General features: G+C 35.7%; 1 protein-coding gene across 1 annotated transcript in view; it reads left to right on the top strand.

Moving 5' to 3' along the window:
* Positions 1 to 13,944, top strand: part of LOC129225183 (toxin-like protein 14) — a 168,586-nt gene that overhangs the window by 71,366 nt on the left and 83,276 nt on the right. The gene's annotated exons all lie outside the window — the stretch shown is intronic.

Genomic DNA, 13,944 nt, shown 5'->3' on the forward strand with positions numbered 1-13,944 from the left:
AATTCCTGAGCATCAAAGAACCGCTATGGCAAATTTAGAAAAGATCGGACAAAAACTTTTTTTTATATAAGGAGAACCCCCAATGCGGGTTTGCTCCCCCCTCAAGGAGGGTTGAAAACTACCATGTGTGAATTCCCGAGCATCAGAGGACCTATGTTCCAAATTTGGAAAAGATATGATAAAAACTGGTTCTTTATAAGACCCCCCCCCGTATGGGGGTTGCCCCCCATAGCGGAAAGAAAACCACCCTAGGAGAATTCCTGAGCATCAAATAACGAAACTCTGCCAAATTCGGAGAGATCCAACAAAAACTGGATTTTTTGTAGGAAAACTACCATAGGGGTTGCCCCCCCCCCCAATAGAAGGCCGAAAACTACCCTGCGAAAATCCCTGCGCATCAAAGAGCCTATGTGTCAAATTTTGGAAAGATCCGACAAAATTGGATTTTTTTTCATGGAACCCCCCCCCCCTTCCCCCCTCCCCTTATAAAGTGATGAAAACTACCCTGCGTGATTCTTGACCATCTAAGAACCTCTGTGGCAAATTTAAAAAAGATCGGACAAAAACTTTTTTTTAATACGGAGAACCCCCAATGCGGAGTTGTCTGTCCGCCCCTCCGCCCCCCCCCCCCCTATGGAATGACATAAACGACCTTGTGTGAATTCCCGAGCCTAAAATAACGAACCTCTGTGCCAACTTTGGAAAATATCCGACAAAATTAGATTTTTTGAAGGAAACCCCCCCCCATTATGGGGGGTTTAATTAGATACCATGGGGAGTTTAATCTGCAATGATTTGTTTTACCTTTTTTAAGAAGTTGTTTGTTTGCATTTTTACATAAATAAAAATTTGCTTGACATATTTTATGTGCCTCTTTTTTTAACAATTACTTGTCTTCTTTTTTTGATGGGGGGGGGGGAGACTGCAGGCCCGTTGTTTCAATTTTCTCCCATATATGACAAAGAGTCTGTACTCAATAAAATTTTTACAGAAAACCAACTAAAACAACGGCCAGTAATGTGTAAAAACATGAATGTTCAAAAATCAGGACAGGAGGGGAGGGGGGTCAATTGACCCCCTGACCCCGCAAATGACGGGCCTGTGAAAGTAACTATACGCAATAAAGTGGGAAACTACGGTGGTAAGATTCTGAATTTAGGATTTGATCACACGCACACAAATCTTATAAAATACAGTCGAACCTCGTTATAACGAACTTAAAGGGACCATTAAAATCGATTATTATAAAACGTGGTTCGCTTTATCCAAAAAACAATAAACAATAAGACAAGGATTGCAAAAAAGTTCATTTCAGCAATTATTTGTTTTAAGCGTGTTCGAATTAACGAGGTTCGACTGTATTCTCAAAAAAAAAAAAAAAAAACAAAAAAAAAACTAATGTGCTCAAAGAGAGAGAGAGAAAAAAAAGAAATAAATTTTCTTAAAAATTTACGAAATTAACGTTCTCATATATGACGAAATTAATTTGACGAAACTAATGCTCTCAAAACTACGAAAATGATTGTTAATTTGACGAAACTAGAAAGAAGAAATATTTCGTTACATTTGACGAAATTCGCATCCTCAAACCACTAACAAAAGCAGTTTCTTCAATTTGACGAAATGTTCGCTCGGAGCATATCCCTGGAAGTGGTTTCCTCAAAAACGAAGAAAATTTCGTCAAATTTGAAAGTCCATTTCTGAGAGTGTACTAGCAAAAATACCCGGCGTTGCCTGGGTCAGTAATAGTTATGAGAAACAATCGTTACTTGCCCTTGCTTTCTGTTTTAAGCGAAAGAATTCAAAACAAATCTTTTTGACGTGATTAAAAATCGAGCTTCTTCCTTGCTCATAAAACTAAAATAGCAATAAGTATAAAGAACAAAATAGTATTCATTTAGAAACGAAAGCACGACATTTAATCATACACAAATTTGAAGAATTTCCGAAATATGAAATTAAATTTGACATGTTTAAAAAGATTTATCAGTTAGTACTTTTTTTTTTAATATCTAAAACCTTCTCTGTATTGGCTATTGATGTACGAACTGTTTTAAAAAATGTAGCCGCCCGTGTTCCCCTTACACTTGCTTTAGTTATTTTGGGAAATTTCAATTATTGTGGGCACTTGGTGCGGTTTAAAATGTTACCAAATTTGCGAGAATCATTTCGGGACAATTTCGATAATACTCGCCCTTCTTACTAATTTTTATTATAGAAATATTGTCGCCAGATGCTGAGATACTTTTGGTCAAAAAAAAAAAAAAAAAAAATGCGCTAAACGGTTTCATCCGAAATGTTTCCAAAATAAGTAGTAAAATTTGGCGATTGTTTGAAATTGGCAAAACTAAAAATTTATGAAAGTTTTTTTGCTCTTTACGGATTTTGATTTGCCTAATTTAGTTGCTGGATTATTTTACATAGTAAAAAAGTTTTTTTTTAAAGATTCTTTGATTGGCGATATTTTGTTTACATGGTGTAAGCTGTGAAACATTATTACGTAGCCTTTGGCTTCAAAAACAGCGACAGTTGAAAAAACTACCAAATGCATCAGCTACTGAAATTTTTCTGCAAAAATTTTGGCGATATTTCTGCTGGTTGATTGGATAGTGAGTAAGTGTCCAATTCGCATAAATGATAATAAGAAAACCGTTAATTACATTTAAGTTCCGTTTAAATGGAAAATGATCAGTCGAATACATTTATTTTTAGCCAATCTTGTGGAAAAACGTTACTTTGCGATTTGACTTGAGAAAAGCCTCAAAAAGTCGGACGAAACGCAAAAATATTCAACAATACAACAATTCTAGCTATCAACTGGGAGTTGAGATGATACACTAAATAATGAATTGGATTGATGAAAGCCTTCGAACAGGGAACAAAAAAAAGCTCATAACTCGTTTTTTTTATACAACTTAGAAACTTCGAACAGATGCTATCTTCAACAGAAAAATTAGCGCTTTCGATGAACACATAATGTTAATATGTGCACGTTTTTTTCCACCCTCATATTAGGCATTTACGTGAAATTAGGACTAAATTTGGAATAAAAAAGTAACTATCAATCGGACTTTTTTCGAACTGGTCTATAAACCTTCCCAGTACCAAAATGAACAAACGGTGAAAGTTTCAGCCAAATCTGCCGGGTAGTTTCTGAGATCTTAGGGAACAAATTTACCAAACTCCATTTTTATAAATATAGATTAATACGCAAGCCGTTTTCTTTCGGTACCGATCTCTCCTCTGTTTGAGAACCGATTACCTTCATTCTTTTTTGCTTCAGTAGCTATTGCCGAGTTTTAGTGTCAACAATAAAATTTTTTGAAATCGAACACTTATTAACAGAAATATTAATTAAAAACGCATTTTCGTCCTAAATAGCTGTTTCTACGAGAACGGATGGTTCAATTTTTTCCAATTTGATATGGTTGGAAAGGTTTTTAAAAATACTCCTTGCGAAGAAATTGTCAGGGCGCTTAAAGTCCAATAATCTGAATCCACTAGAAAAAAGTTATAAACGTTTTTTGGTTAGTGAAACTCAAAAATGTAAATTTTATCTCTTTTCCATTGTTTAAATTTATTGTCGGAAGCGTGAAAGATTAAGTTTTAATTCATTTTTAAACCGCTTTTTCTACACGAAAAATGCATTTTAGTGCTTCGAGTTTGGTATGGTTGGAAAGATTGTGAAAAATACTTCTAAAAACGTTTACCCCCCGTTTTACGGCTCAAAAACGGATACCTGCTAAGATGACTAGAAAAAGAGCTAGAAGCAATTAAAAGTTAGTGAAAATTCATTTTTATTTGCTTTTTCACGTGACATAGCGTAAAGAAATTGCTGGATAATATTTTGTTTCGCCATTTCTTGCTTTAGCGTAAAGAAATAAAATTATAACATATCTTAATTATTAAGAACCATGCATATGTTGTACTTTGGAGCGTGTCCTAAGGTGCAAAATGTTTGGCTGTCCCAAGGTACAATCACTTCGTAGTTTAAGAAAAACCAAAATGATGGTCAAACTACATGCACAATCATTATTTTCTCATAAGCAAAATATTTCAAGTACTTCTCTTTTATAAAAAAATAAATTCAGTTGATTAAATTTCCAAATACAAGGACAGAAAATGAAAAAAAAAAAATGAAGAAAATAGTTACTTTGGAGTCATGAAATTTTCTTTCTCTCACAAAATCCCCAATTTTACTTATTTGATGCTGATTTTTATAATGAAACCATTTAGTGGTGAAGGATTATTATTAGAGATCGCAAAAACATGGCTGCTAAAAATAAATTCTTAGAAATTAGCAGTGTCCCAAGGTACAAACCCCCCCGTCATAAGGTACATTACTATTCTCAAAGGATAGGCATTTTCGAGAACCTTGCTTTTATCACCCGTACAGCCCGCTCTCCATTGAGCAAAAGATTTGCGTTTGCGTTTTGGATGAAACTTGGCATTCCTGCAGTGGAATCTTATCCCGTTATAAAGATTGCTTTGGGTAATGATTGTTTAATAAAACCCCAAGTTTTCCGACCCTTTATAAAGGAATTTGAAGGGCACAAGTAATTTTTGAAGGCCGCGAAGACGTCAGCAATGAACCTCGCTCTGAAAGGCCATCAACTACCACCACCGCAGACGAAAATATGAAACTGGACACTTCAACTCATAGTGTGTGTTGCATCTGATGCGAATTTAAAAGTCACAGACATTAAGCGTTCCAACTATCACTACCCAAGAGATAGTGATGAATTTTTCGCCAGAGTCAAAAGTGCGTGAAGTCAGCACCTTGTCTGATATTCAAAGGTGTCAACAATCTCTCTGCTGCACGACAGTTCAACAGTCTTGACATGACTAACTCCATTTATTCTGGGCCCCCTCAATCGAAAACTTTCATGATAACATCATAAGAACACCATTCTGAAATATTTGACAAAGTCAAAGAGACTTGCACCAAGGTACATAAGGACATACTGGAAAAGGAAAACCTACCATACCCTGCTCGAAAACCTCGCTTTAAGCGATATATCAACTCAAGATGACTACTTTGAAACCTTTATATATTTTTAACGGTTGGATAAATAAATGCCTTGTAATCGACTCGATGACGTTACTTTTCGTCTAGTCTAGACCATAAATATCATTTTTTAATTTCTAAGTCTAAAAGTTGAAAGAATTTTATTTTTAAAAGAGCACTTTTAATAAGATATATAATACAAAAATTGTCTCTTTTTCAAGAGCGGCATGTTCCCGACAGAGTATCTGAATAGAAGTTTCCGTACATATCCTCTTAAATGAAGAATAATATTCTGTATTTCAAATGCGCACTGCATATCTTGTTTAATGCAAGCGTAAGCAGTTAATTTTAAGCTCAGTTGAGCACAATGAAATAACACATGGCGGGCAAGTCGAATAGAATGGAATTATAATTTATTTCGTAGCGAAATTCGCAAAGAATAGAAAATTGCGTTTGTCAGCTTTTATGATGAACGTTTTATATTTCTGGCGAGTGGTTATTAAGAAGCTTAGCTAAAGATTTTGGTTTCGTAAGCAGAATTATTCTCGTAGGGAATTACAGTCAAACTTTTAGATAAATTAAAATCCTGCCATTTAATAATGCATTCAGAAGCAATGTTATACCTATAACAGCGTTACCCTTCCACGATCTTTATATGCTTCTGCCAGTTATATGTGATATGGAAACATTTCAAGGTTATCTGATTTTACAGTTAATATTTCATTTAATGTTATAATGATGCAAAATTTTCGCGTATCGTATCAGGCAAGGGTGCCTATCCCCCCAAAAGAAAGGGTTTACCCCCTCCAATTACCACGAAGCATGTATCGCATCAAGCAGGGGTGCCCATCCCCCCAAGAGCAAGGGCTCACCCCCTCCAATGACTACAAAGATCCTCCTCCCCCCCAAATCGGGTGTCTCCACAGAAAAAGAAAAAATATTTCCTAAGACATCCCCCTAAAAATTTTAATGGTGCTGCCAAAACCATACTCTTCCCTCCCAGGGTGGGTACCCCCATATTATAAAAATTTGTTTGCAGTTATAGCGAAAAATCACCAGGAGCCTTAAATGATAGATACTTTTCGAATTTCCCGGAAAATATCAGAAGAATCGTTCTGTAGCTTTGGTTAGATAAATGTACGCATGAGCTCACACTTATCAGTAAAAATGAACACATGTGCAATAACATTAAATGACATGAAAATGATTGTTTATCCGGTTAAAAAACTTCTTTGCTGTGTTCGGACAACTTTTTATTTTATTTCCACCCTCCTCCAATATTTAAAATCTGGGAGGGATTTTTGATTGCAAATATGTTTTTTTTTTTTTCATGAGATCTTATCATGGTTACGGATTTTGATTTTTCATATTTGATTTTTCATTATTTCACGAAGTTGCTAAACTTAATGTTTTAAAGAAATTAAAACATGCTAGCAATCCTATCAGTAGTTCTGTGGATAGAAAACAAACTATTTTTGATGATAAACTTGTTAAGATAAACCCCAGCTTCAGTGAGATGATATGTGTCTCCAGCTCGAACAATATATTGTTGCATGTGTATTATTTACGGTTTAAAAAAATTCACGTAGGGCAAATTTTCTGAAGTAAATGCTCAACATTAATAACGAAACATATAAGCATACAAGGAAACGCAAGGTTCTTTAAACTCATTTTTTAAATACTTTGCTCTGTATGGCTCTGTATTAGACCAATTCAGCAGTTTCCAGGCCCTTTTACCAGTAAAAAAAAAGAAAGGAAAAAATAAAACTGATATTAGCTTATTTCTTTCAAATTAACTTATTTTAGGAATAACATTGGGGCTGTAGGTGTTCGTACAATTAAAAATAAGCATTCCTATTTTTTTTATAACCGGGTGAAAATAAGATTAATAAACTTGGTATTAATTTATTTTGTAGATCGCCAGTTACGCAGTTTCAAGCTCTTCTCATGTAATTTGAGTATTAATATATTATTGCATGTGTACTGAAACTAAAAATATTCATTTTTTAAAATTTTTCCTTGGTAAAATATTTAATGTTTTTAACAATAGTAGAAAACACTGTTTCGCGGACGAAACTGAAAATAGACAGAAAGAGAAAAATAGCTTGTAAATAGTTGCTACTGATTATTTCGAGTTATTTATCACTTTTCCGTCAGTTTCTTAAGCATTAAATCGTGAAATACGAGTGTTTTATGCTGAAAAAAGACTTATTTCTGAGCAAAACATTATATTCGCGATGCCTGCGGAGAGCAAAAGTTGTTGAATAGGAACTTCCCCACTTCTTCTTATTCATACTTTTCAAAGATTAATTTTTGGAGAGAATTGAAGAGACCATGTTCACAACACACAACTATTTTATTTTCTACACACTGATACAGTTTACATGATGGGCAGCCAATTAATCCAATAAATGCGATCCTGCTATTCGGTCAGTAAATTTGCCAGTCATCCCTTGGCGACTGTCTATAGCCATATGATCTCAGGCGCTCTCGTGCATCTGCGCAGTAGCCAATCGCGCAAAGCCCCATTATGCAATTACAGAGATTCCAGTTATAAATCATTGGACCCCTGTCAACCCTTACGCAATATAATCGCATGGAACATATAATTTCTTACAGATGTAAATGGCAGGGCGGACTTGAGACCTGTATCCGCGGGGATGTTCTCTCTCCCTCTCTCTCTCTCTCTGCGCGTGTAGGGCTAAGAATCAGTTCAGAAAATTCGTGGTGGAATAAGAAAGGGGGTAAGGTGACAGAGAATGCTAAAAGTTTGTAACAATTCATTAATCAAAAATGTAGTTATCAAACAATTCGTTAGTTTAACAGGAATAATAACTAATTTTAAAATACCTATCACTGCCATAAGCATTGTAAAACAAAAGAGAGAAATGTTTCACGTTTTTCTTTATGACTTATCAGAACTAAAATCTTCGAAATAAAATAAAGTCCATAATAATTCTTCGAAGACATTTTAATTCCTTTAAAATTGCAGTCATAGATCACCATCGACAGTTTGAATAAATAAACATTGAACTTTTATTAACTCTGAAGAATATTTGAAAACATGAGTTCTCATTTCGCAAGACATTTTTTCCCGAAGAACATCTCCTTGCGCCATTTTCAAACAGTGACAGCCCATCGATCTTCCATAATAAAAGTATCAATTTCTGTTCGAATGTCTTTTTGCAATTAGCTTTTAACAAAATTGGAATCTTGCAAATATTTATTCAAGGTATTTGATCGATATGCTCATTCCATTATCTAAATTAGAGTATCGCTGTTCGAAGGTAAACAAACGCTGAAAGAAATGACAAGATGATATTACTCAGTGGATTTAAGTTTATGAGTAATAAATTGAACAAGATACTGAATGAATAATGCACGCCATAAACAACTGTTATTATTCTGAGATTTTTTTTTTATCAGTTAAAAAATTTTCAGTTAGTAAATGGGGGCATGGGGGGCTAAGCTCCTGCTCTTCTTCTCCATTTTGTGCCAATTTTATCATTTTAGGTGAAGTAAAGGCTATTTATGCGTTAAAATAAGTGGTGGGCACCGTAGGGCTCCTGCACTTCTTTTGGTAGAAATTAAGCCCTGAGAACAACAACATACCGACAGCCCGGTTATTATATCCAGAGCCTGCAGTTTCGTCCGTTTTATGGATTTTTCGGTCTAAAAGAGTTAATAACCGAGCTGGACTCAAACATCATCTCATTGAAGCTGAGAGTGCCAACAAAATGGTACCCAAAATAAATTTAGCACCCCAGCTTTCAGTTTCAACAAGATGATGTCTGTAAAAAAAAATCTTAGTAAATTTTCAGCATTGACAAATATTTTGATGAAAGAAAATTGTTTTAAATACAATAATACCAAGCAGAAAGTTACTGCCCTTGAGCCAATGCTAAGTCAAAATGACATGCAGTATATCGAGTCATGTTATCACATCTAGTAACTGCAGTTTCATTTTTGTTACGGGTTCATTAGTATGGAATAGTCAATAACCCAGCTGGAGGCAGATATCATCTCGTTGAAATTGAACTGCTTGCTAAATTTATTTTAGCTACCAGTTTGTTAGCACTCTCAACTTCACTGAGATGATGTCTGCCACCAGCTCGGTTGTTGACAATTCCATGACGAAACTGCAGTCTCTGGGTGTCATAACTGGGCTGTCTGTATATTGCATGAAGCTAGATATTTTTTTTGGCACAAACGCAGCGTTGTCCCATCCCTCCTATCATCTCATTCCTTCCAACTCTCACCTACTTCTTTTAACGGTAATCAAAACATTTCCTACAAAATTTATAAATGTGCACACGTACATAATGCACGTGTTTCTCTTCATAACTGTTTTCCCGCAAACTACATTTTACACATCTTTCCAAACTTCCTTCACTATTCCCACAAACAGCGAACAAATTGGGTTTCTCCCCAACTCAATTCCTTCACAAATCACAAGTTCAGCAGCAGTTTTGTTCAACTGACAACCTTTAACATATGACAGGACTGCTATCTCATTACTTACTTTCAGCACGACTTTCGAAATCGCAACAAATTTCTCGAAGTCATTGAGAGACTTTGTTCCCTCATCACCCTTCTGTGAATAGAATGTTGAAAAGGCAAGGTTTATTTGAATTCTCTATTGAACAGGGAATAATCGATAAATACTTTCCTCGTTAGTGCGATTCAGCGCTCTTCATTATCGAAAGCAAACCAGCCACTAACATTTCATACCAACTTATTCAAGCTTTCATATCGGTGTTCAAACATTCCATTCAGATTTCGAATGAATATTGTGCAAGTTGGATATGATTTTCTGAACTCATTTTGGATACTGCTTTTTGGAAATTTATCGTCTGATGTGATTTACATTTAATTTTTATCTATTTATATTTATCGTTTGGAAAAAAGTAACTTTTAGGTCACGCAGACGATAAATAAACTAAATAATACAAAGAATTATAATTACCGAAGACGAAATTCGCAATTCCAGAGTTCGAATACGCTATCTTGCGGTGATTAATAATACTGAAGAAAAAGGTAAAACATTCCATTTCACGTGTTTCCTTTGGGGTAAATTACACGCTTCAGACAGTTTGTGGTGTAAAGTAATTTCAGAAGAATAGAAAAAAAAGCTTCCCACAAACACGATGAAAAATTACTGTCATTCACTAAGCGTCAAAGCAAGTTGTAAGTTACGGCATTTGTTTTACCTTTTTCATCCGCCGTTAGACAGTAGCTCCAGCGCCCCCTATAGTTTACTGGAGCTGCGAATAGATAAATATTAAATGTAAAAGGCAGCAGACGTTAAATTCACGAAAAGCAGTATCCACATTATTATTTGAGTTAAAAACAAACCTTTGTACTGTTTCTGAAGATATGAGCTTTGATTGTGAATGAAAATATCGGCGCAAGAAAGGGGAAGCTCCACTTTTCTTCGTTTCTGTGTTTTGTATTTAAATACATGAAGAAACGTAGTGTTATCTTTCGTTCTGTACCAAAGAACGAGACATGTCTAACCAATATTCCCTTAAGAGATTTAAGGAAAGGGAATTTCAACAGGCTTCGTTCTAAGAGAAAGTGAAGGAAAACGTTACTTATTTTGTAGTATTATTTTGAAACTCAAGTGTTTTTATCATAAGACTTGCATTGTTTCCTTAGGGGATACGCGCAAGTGATGTCACGCTTTGAGATGTACTCGTAGATGTGTTCGAGAAATTGTGAGAAATTCTGACAAGGAGGAGATTTTAACAAAACGTGTAACATCACGCATTTTTGTATAAGAATTTTATGAAAAAAAGCATAACGTGTGATAAGGGGAGAGGGGGGAGTGAAGTGGGGCACACAAGTGGGTTATGACAAAGAAGGGGGGTGGGGGCGTCGAAAATGCTGAAAAAATATGAAATCATTTACGGACAAAGAACCAAATATGTGGGAAATCCAAGATGTATTTGAATTATCTTATGAATCTTGAGCCAGAACGGGACAGCTCCAGTTGAGTAATTAATTATACATTATATTTATTAAAGTGTCATTGAAATTAGTTTTATACAGGCAAATTTTAAAGCAATATTTTTAAATGAACTCGAAATCTTAAAAATGAGCTGCTAAAACGAATTTTTGGCTCCTGAAAACTTTCTAAAACTGCTTGTGTGTGTGTGGAGCTGTCCCATTATTTCTCTGAGGTCTTCAACTTAGATTAGTCAGTTTCTCATTAAAAGGAAACATTTAGGTGTCAGTATGAACTGTTTTTTTTCAGTACGCACATTTGTTTTATTTTACAGTAAAAGTGTGGACTAACAATGGTCATAATGTGGCGTATGTGTGTGTGAGTGCGACAAAATTGTTGTGTAGAACTAGAGCGGGAGGTGAAAGAAAAATAATTGAATAATGGACTTGCCCTTGGTTAAGGCCCCTATTTTGGAGGAGCCGACGCATCCGCCATTTTGGAGCAAACTTGATCCAGTGCTTCGTAGCGATAGCATTATTGCTGCTGATGTTTACCTTTCCTTAGCATGTGTTAAATTGAGACAAATAGGTGGTTGTTGATCTGTTAATTGTGTAAACAGCTCTTCATATTTCCAACAGTTGCAGAAAGAAAAAAGATATGGATAAATAATCGCCCGCGAAGTGACTGGCAGCCTGGAAACGACGCCAACTGTTTCCAAAATTTCGCCAATGTTCACCTTCGCACTGCGATTCTTTCGTTTCCTGTTTGGCGAATGATTGCCAATAAAGGTAGCTTTCCCTGTTGTACGCTTGCTCCAAAATGGCGGATGCGTCAACCCTTGGTAAGTTCGGGCAACCACGTGATATGAGTTGCCGGCCGGCCAACAGTGTCATCGAACTGGCAGTTTACGTCAGATTCGGTGCTAAAGGTATTGTCTGTTTCGGTGGATGATATTGTCAACTTCATTCACCAAAATTACCACAAGGCTAAGGTGAAATTGACCTTACCGTAGATCATCTTTTAGCGATTCCCGTCCTTTGCAAATATGCTTATGCCACTCCTGCACACAAATCATTGACAGTAACTGTTCTCCGTACAGTTTTCAAGTTTTCACACGCCGATGCACGATACGAGCACAAACACTCGCTACTAAAAGAAAAAAAAAAAAAAAAATACCGCCGTGGGCACGTAAACTGTAGTATCTGAAGAAATGCATTTTCGAGATATTTGAAGTAACGCGTTTTGGATTCAATACTAACAATAGGGGCATGTTGGAGTTAGATGCTTTATTTTCAGCGGAAACCAAAAAAGCAGCTTGTACAATAAATTTAAAGTACAATAAATGACAAAATGGCAAAAAAAAAAAAAAAAAAAAAAAAAGTGAAAAATTTGCAGTTATTACCTTTACTTGGCCACGACAAATAACACCGCCCACTTTCCTTGAATCACAAACCCAACACAGACTCATTGCATGTCGGGTGACACTGCCGGCCGATCACCAGCTCATTTTACATGTTTGATTGCACTGCGAATAGATAAAATGGAAGGAATGAAGACTTTTAATTGTGAAGCCAAGACCCCAAGTCACGTTACAGATGCGTGCAAAACGTGCAAACCATTCGTCGTTGTTGAGTCACGTGACTTGGGGGTCTTTGGGTCAGCGTTTGCTAAGCCAATGATTGGATTTGCTCCCTCCATTTACTAATTCCTGCTCTAAGGTTGTATTTGCATACAGGACCCGACTATGATTTTTGGGCACAAAATTTATTTGGTGCCCCCCCCCCCTACGCCAAGTAATAAAATATCTTAATACTTGTTTTACATTAACACAGCTGTGCTAAATTTGGCAGTATTTTATGTTACAATATAATATACATTATAAAAAGTAAAAGTGATTTAGTATACGATAATTAAACGTAATATAAGATGTAGTCAAACTTTGCACGCTGCAGTAAACCGTAAATATCAACAGGGCCTGATTAAGGTATCAGGGGACCTTCGGCCAAATAATTCATTGGAACCCTCTGTATTCAAACTTTACAATTTTAACCATGATACCATGATATCCGCCATTTGGAGGCCCCTAAATATCGGAGACCCAAGGCTTCGACCTAATCAGCCTGTTCAGTAATCAGGCCCTGAATATCAAAATTACCTATGAAACAACTTTTCCTAGAGTAAATATAAACTAATCTTTTGGAGTGGTTTTGGGGAAATTAAATTTTTAATAGGATTCTTTTTTTATAGATTTGAAACTTACATCTCGATGTAGCGAGATATGAAATGAGTTCAATTAAAATTTTAACTGCAGATTTGTTGCCCCTAAATATTGGTGTCCTGGGCCCGTGCCCCCAATGCCCATGTCGTAATCCGGCCCTGTGTGCATATCAAGGGGAAGTCTATTCCTGAATAGAGATTCTCTTCTAATTCCCGATCTACCTTCATGAGCAATTCTGTTGCACTTACACTGAATTGTGGCTACAATTCAACAGTGGGCCGTGGCTAATATAGAAATTATGATTTTAATTTATTTGTACGTTCTCACTCGCCTGAACCATGATTTAAATGTTGTGTATCAGTCTCCGTCGTTATATTATAGTAGGACCTGCAAATGTTTAATTTTTCACTTTTTTGCATTTTTGTCATCTATTGGTACAAGCTTGCTTGCTTGGCTTCCGCTGTAAACATGAGAAATTGCAACATTTTCCTATTGTTGGTATTGTATCCAAAACGTTTTTCTTCAAATACCTCAAAATCTTATTTCTGCAGATGCTGTGCTTAACCTTCCGACGGTATAATAGCTAGTTTGCGGAATTTGCGTGCGACAAACTTTTAAAGAAAAAACTTTTTTTTCAAGTGAACTTAGACCACCTACTATTCTGATACACTCATATGTCATACTCAGTATTTTTCTAAGCTTTTAAAGACATTTATTAAAGTTCCATCAAGAATAAAAATACGTTTTGTTGATCAATATAAAGGACCTGTC

Source organism: Uloborus diversus, chromosome 6 (assembly GCF_026930045.1).
Source record: "Uloborus diversus isolate 005 chromosome 6, Udiv.v.3.1, whole genome shotgun sequence".
Lineage (NCBI taxonomy): Eukaryota > Metazoa > Arthropoda > Arachnida > Araneae > Uloboridae > Uloborus > Uloborus diversus.